General features: G+C 42.7%; 1 long non-coding RNA gene across 1 annotated transcript; it reads right to left on the bottom strand.

Moving 5' to 3' along the window:
* Positions 1–1,221: 1,221 nt before the first annotated feature.
* Positions 1,222–6,667, bottom strand: LOC144162015 (uncharacterized). The gene is made up of 4 exons (XR_013320570.1): positions 6,511–6,667; positions 4,848–4,993; positions 4,633–4,755; positions 1,222–3,571 (listed from the first exon to the last, which is right to left on the bottom strand). It is a non-coding gene; the product is annotated as an uncharacterized LOC144162015 (long non-coding RNA).
* Between the last annotated feature and the right edge of the window lie 325 nt (positions 6,668–6,992).

Raw genomic sequence — 6,992 nt, forward strand, 5'->3', positions numbered from 1 at the left:
CGATAGCCCGTTTATACCTCGCAAAGCACTTCTTTTAACCTACCTTCGAACATTGTTCGCAGCATACTGGTCTCGGCGATGGCACTGATAGCAGAGTCGCATCTCTTAACGTCTCTGGCGCACTTCCAGCGCAAAGGAGCTGCCGGAAAGAGGGTGCGCTATCACAGGAATCTGCATTGACAGTTTTTCCTTCAATTATTTTTAGGTGTGTGCGCTATCAGCGCCATCGCCGAGACCAGTATGCTGCGAACAATGTTCGAAGTTAGGTTAAAAGAAGTGGTTTGCGAGGTATAAACGGGCTATCGCCGTCGACAGGCGCACATGCGTGTTCTCGTCATTTCGCTTACTTCTGACGGCACCTGTACGTTCGCTCATCACGTGAACACTTCCTGAGGCGCAACAGAAATGCGCCGTGACCGAAAAGACTGCAGCTGGCGCTGTTCACACGGCTCTTATTAGGGAGTTTAGTAATCGCCAGTGCATATTTTTACGCCCATCCATGCTTCCGTTTATTTTTCGCAATAATCTGATAACCACACTACCGCTTTTAGCTGTCGACTGCGCAACTTGCCAAGGGGGCATCGGAGGAGGCAAGGGGGAAAATAGTTGTGAAAGAGGTTCTTCTTTGGTGGGGTTTTTTGGCGCAAGGGCATCTAAGGCCAAGAGCGCCATTGCTGCGATGAGGTAAAAATGTGCTAATGAAATGAGTGCATAAAATTACTTCGGTGTAAAGGGCCGGATCCGAAAGATGAGTGAGGAGTGTGATGAGGCATGGAATGAGCTAACGGTGTATAGGGCCATGGTAAATAGAACCCTACGGATGAACAAGGTAATGAGGTGGACGAGAATGCTACTTTCTAAAACAAACCTGCTTTAAAAAACCGATATCATCAAGGTATTCTAAAACTCTGCTGAACTCGAACACAGGACAGTCTGATAAAAACATTGCAATGTGCCGTGGCATATTCTTACGGTACATTTCCGGGAAATAGCGTCTCCTTTCTGGTTCCATGGCCGAGCACTCAACCAAAACATGGAGGACTGAAAGACCCTCGCCACATCTGGCACAGTTTGGCGGCTGGTCACCAGTCAGGAGGTACACTCTTAATCTGGTTCCAGGTAAGATCCACTTAGTAACTGGAACTTTTTTGCAAAAAAGTTCCAGTTATATAATTGGAACTGGGTTCCACATATCCTGAAAATTAAGTGGAACAGTGCACCACATATTTTTGCAACTAAATTATGTGGATCGGTGTTCCAAATAAAAGTATGCGGATCACTGTTCCAAATAAAAGGGTAGTTAAAGTTACTGGAACATTGATCCATGTAAAATGATTATGGAATTTATCCGGTGCGCCGTTCCAGGTACCTTCAGACCAGCTGTTTATATAAAACGGTGTTCCTATAGGCATTGGGAAGCTGTCTATGGGACTCCACTTTTCCAATATTTCTGCTTTCCTGTCGGTATACACCGAGGTCATATGCCAGGCTGGCGGATGCATTGGTATCAGCAGGAAACTGCAAGCACCATTTTAACACAGCCTTGATATATGACCCGCAGTGATACCAACAATTGGAAAGCAGAAACCACTGCAGCAGTGTGGTCCCTGACAGTTCCCAACAGTTGCCTATCGGAGCACAGTTCTATATAAAAGTTGGTCTGAGGCACCTAGAGCGGCACACCCTCTTTGGCTTCACCCGCAGAATCCTGTGCTGGGTTTCAGCTGCATATAAAAGAAACAATATACTTGCATTAAAATACGCACGAAACAAACTATTATGACTCATACACTGCTTTTCAACATACTATACAACTTTATTGGGTGTTAGTATTCATACATTTCAGATTTGAATAGCTGTCTATTTTAAATTGTAGAGAAAATGACCAACGTACAAGGAATAAATACCATAACGATAACACTAGGCTCCAAGTGGCATTTTCACATATTCACTTTTACTCAAAAACATGGTTAATAAAGACGGTATTAGGGTCGACTGCTTCATAAATAAATAGACGTGTGCGTCTACCGCGGCACTGACACAGACATTATACAACAGTGAGCATCAAATATGCTGTCTTATCAGATAAACCAAGGTAATTCAAAGGCGGAATTACTCATTGCGCTTGCCATACTGTGTTTACGCATAACTGTTTGGGAAAATGCTGTTTGCTATTAAATTGTATAGGAAAGGCCTAAAAACAAGCCATACACGGTTGTATTATCAGAAACCTACAACAGTGCAGTGCAAGAGTTTAGGAAAACAACGCTCGAGCCAAGATTAACGAAAAAACATTTTGACACGACAGGTGATATGCGGCAGTATGCCACAATTAAAACATGATTATTAAAGATAGTACTTTCCTAACACCAGACGTAAGTGTAACATCAAGCTATTTGAAGGCAAAATAGACTTTATGAGCATCCTGAAAAGGCCTTTGACTTAAGGCACGTTACTTGACCAAACAATTTGTAGTTGTTTAAAATAATTCATCCCAGGAAATCTCACAAAAGCTAGCGTGAATCTTATATAATTTTGCAAACCAGGTAGCTCGAAGCATGTTACACATAATAAAATTTAACAAGCAGACTAATTATATACGTCATCAATTCAAGCGGGAACAAGTCAGACATCCTTAAGAAGCAAACAAGCCAGCGTTGAATCATACAGGGGACCAGTTTTACAAAGAAGACTTGAAAGCATTTTTTCCAGCCTCAACGTTTTACCTTAGGTAAAATTCACAGTTGCGTGCTATAAAAACCCTCCCGTCTTGCTGTCAGTGTAATTGTGACCAAATCCCTGCAACTGCCAAGCAAGAAATGCAACTTTGTTCAAAGGAGAAGACTTGTTCACGCCAAATAAGCATATTTTAAATTCTTCTACGGCATGGGTGTCAGCTCACTTACAGTACTAAAATTTATCAATGAAGGCGCAAGCCATCTGCGTAAATAAGCACTGCCACTTTTGCATCAGCAGCAGCACTGCCACGAAAAAAAATCTCATGAGCTACACTTGAATAATAGGACGTTACAATGCGGTGCCATGAACTACATTAACACCCACTATAGATTCAAAGACAGCCTGCGCATTGTGCCAATTATGAAAAATAAGGCACAACTTCAGTGTTCAGTTGACATGAAACTTGCATGTGCCAGTAACTTAAACCTCTTCATCTGATTTCACCCCCTTCATGCCTTTCATCTGACCTCCTTCATGCCTTTCAAGAGATACTTTAACCTCTACCAATAATTTAAAATCCCAAGTAGAGCTGAACACTTCAAGTATTTCCACAAAGACTCCAACTTAAATGACACCAGGCCACTGTCAAATTTCTCATGCTTTCCAAGAACTCCCTGCAAAAGTCCCAAGAACTCTTCAAAGGCACACAACCATAAGAACATGATGACACGATGAAAAAGATGACATATGCGGCGAACAGGATGACCACATCCTGAAGTGACAATGCAGGCGGCGAATCCGTGATGTGTTTCTTGCGGGCAATATTGATGGCGCCAGTCCCTTCTCTCAGAATAACCGGGCCTCGAGAAGACTTACTGCTCACCTCATGTACCTTCAAGGAGACAAGAATATTTTGTTACATGGTTGCTTTAAATGAGTGAGTTGCTTAGGCCCTTCATAACACAGTAATTGATATAAAATCAGTGATTTCTTGCGTTTTTTCTGGGAGTGCTGCCTAAGGTGAAAGTGCGATAAACAATATCACCACAGACAATCAATGAAATTGCCCTGATTCTGGAAAGTATCCCACCTTGCTGCCTCGGTATCCTGAATATAAGGTTTTTTATCCTTGAGAGGTTTCGTTTATTAATCAAATAATAATTACTATAATCACCTTTCGGTGTTATATTTTACACACCTTCTCTCTGCAAAAAATTAATTTTCTCTGTACTGCATAATGTGCTCCCTAGAATGCTGTAGTGAGGCTGGCTTAATATAACTTACAGCTAAACGATGTTTCTACCGCAAAGAAATAAATGGCCAGTCATAGGAAATCATAAATATCGCACTGTGGCAGAAATTTTCGGGGGAATTAGTTCCACCTAAAATATTTCCCTCTCGATATGTATTACCTCCATGGTTCGTAGTGGTATGAGGCAGAAGTTGAGCTGACTAATGCTGAAGGCTGTTGCACAATTTTCTTATAAATCGCAACTATAGCACATTTTCTTGCAGACGTCACTTTCTGTACTCTAAACAATTCCCTTAAAAAAAAATTACCCCTTATTTAACCACCTGTCAAAATCCAATGCAAGCATTACTCATGCTACGCCTGTATTTGGGAGTATTATTGGTGCTACGGGCATATTAAAAGCGGGAAATTTAAATCGTCAGTTGCCACCGTATTGTTGTAGCAGCAACCACGTTGGGCGTGTCCGTGGTGCTGGCAAATCACAGCAACAACTCTCAAGGTGTAAAAGCTAAATATTTACAAAACTTAAATACAAAATATTGTTTTTTTTTTTTTTTTGGCCACTGTTGGAGCATCCGTAATAGGCGGAATGTGAACACAATGGCCAATATTGGCGTTCACGATAACTTGTTAACAGTGAGATTTTATTAGGATGAACAGCCCCAGAAATTGAGTCCTGTAAAAACAAAATGCCAGCTTACCCAACCAAAATTAAGACCCGGGTGTTTCTGCCAGGGACGTCTCAAAGTGCACTTCCAGGAAAGTTTCGGTAACGTGTTCCGAAAAGCTCCTATTGTCACCTTGAGCCACAGGCCAAGCTGTCACTGAAAAGAAGTTCAAGTTTCAAACCATTAGTTACAAAGAAACTACCTAAAAACGCGCCATGAAAGACCCAAAAAAGGCAGTGCGTACTTACTTGTAGAATGCAATGATTTCATCCCGTGCAAGAGCTTTAATGTGTTGCCTTCTGATGATACACTTCCAAGAAGGGGTCCAAATACAATTAATATGGCCATATGCATTCCTTGTACAGCTGTTTTAGGTCTATCTTCGCCCTATTGCCTAGAAAATAAACAGTACAAAAATATCAGAGAATAAATTTATGCCTTGCTTTACCCAGGGAGCACGAGAAAATATTGAACAATGTCTGATTCGTTCCACGAAAGTCGAATGTCTTTTTTACAGCGGAAGCCCTGGTAATCTTTTCTTGCTAAACAATTTGAGATATAAAAATATTTGAACATACTTTAAGCTCACCTGTCCTTGGTCTATGCGAACTGGTGAATATCTGCAAATATGCACGACTCAAAAGGTACTATTTTGTGGCTTATGAGCTCCACAGGGCATTCCTAATCCGCCGCACTCTTCCCGACGACCCTTCAGCATGCCGAAGATGTCTTCAGCCAGTAAATGCCACAGCCATGACTTCGCAGTAGCATGTAAAGAATGGAAATAATTTTTTTTTTCATTTTTTTTTGCAGAAAAACAAACACATTTGTCACAACCTATCAGTGGAGGGCCAAATGTCTCCACAGTCAGCCACAGACTCTTTCTGAACAGGTCATAGAGTATGAATACAGAATGTAGCAATCTGCTTTTGCAGTATAGTTTCTACGTTCAAAGGAGAACAAAAATGGAGTAATGTTTGGTGCACATCATGATTCAACAACTTTGCACCTGAGCGTTTCGAAAATTTTCCAACTCTCTAGCTGCCACTGACATTGATAGCATAAAATGGCAGGAATGAATTATTTTTAAACTTACTTTGTGGCGTAAAAACTTCTAATAGTCCACACGTGAGCTTTATGGATAATTATTCTTAGGTCTCAGGTTACCACTGACATTGACAGCATAGAAACGGCTCCACACTTTCTGCGTGTTTCCACCTGACTTCCCCTCCACAAAAGGAACGTTTTGTTACTACGCTGCTGCTCAGACAACCACTTTCCCTTGCATTTCACTACACGTCAGGGAGCCAACTAAAGTTGACTAGTGTAAATAGACCATCTAAATTCATCGAAGGCATTGGAAGAAACGGGGAACAACTACACACACAGCACAGATAAACGTAAGCAGTGCTGCCGCCAACGTCTTGAACGCACATCAACATTAGGCGGAATAGCGTGATTAGCACAGTAAATTTATGGCTCTCATAAGACCAACACAACGCAATTAACACGGAAGTTTGAAAATACCGATAAGGCTAAAGACAGACGCTCCGACAAACAAGCCGTGCAGTGTGTGCGCGCGAGACAATAGCGTGCGACTAACTCGAGAAGATTCAGTACCGCTGACAGGTACAGCAACCGTCAATATAAAACTAAGCAACACCACACCATAAGGGGACATGCAGACTCGAGAAATGCGCGCGCCAGCAACTTTCTAAATAGCACTAGCTAACGTATGCAGTCAGAAATGTCAAGCCGACTCCGACCCACAAACACACAAGCTTAAAGTGAATAACGGCCGCAAACGTTTGTCGGATCGAACAGGCAGCGGAGCGGCACGTTTATCGGACGCAGTGATGAACAAGTCAATGAACAACAACCGTTACCAGAACATAAATAAGCAGCACTGACCTTTTTTGCGCCTCCCGGCAAAACTTCACTTCGTCGAACAGTAAATACAGCCCGAGGACATGAAGAAATCCGCAGTTTCACGCCACAACCAAACTGGTAACCGTTCCCGCCAGTCTGACTGACAGTTCATTTAGTACATCAGGCGCATAACGCGAGCAATCAAGAAAACCGCTATAGAAGGCCACTGGTGGCGCTGCATGCGGACAAACAAAAACTAGCTTGCGAAAACGTTGAGACGTAGGGGCGCTGCTATCGTTAAAAGTGTTCACGCAGTCCCGTTTTTCCCTCATCGTCGTTGTACCCGTTGCCGTCCCACTATACCATGCATCAACGCAAGCGGCGCTGCCTTGCGGCTGTCAACGCATGCGCACGGCATGCCGCACTGAAGTGGCGGTCGTTTCGTAATGGTTTCGGCCAACTTTTTCTTCCTCCGTGCCTTGGGCGATGCACGCCGTGGCCAGTGACCAGTCCGCGGAAGAGAT

The sequence above is a fragment of the Haemaphysalis longicornis genome, unplaced genomic scaffold (assembly GCF_048455015.1).
Source record: "Haemaphysalis longicornis isolate Haplotype H1 unplaced genomic scaffold, Haemaphysalis longicornis Haplotype H1 scaffold_12, whole genome shotgun sequence".
NCBI classification, from domain to species: domain Eukaryota; kingdom Metazoa; phylum Arthropoda; class Arachnida; order Ixodida; family Ixodidae; genus Haemaphysalis; species Haemaphysalis longicornis.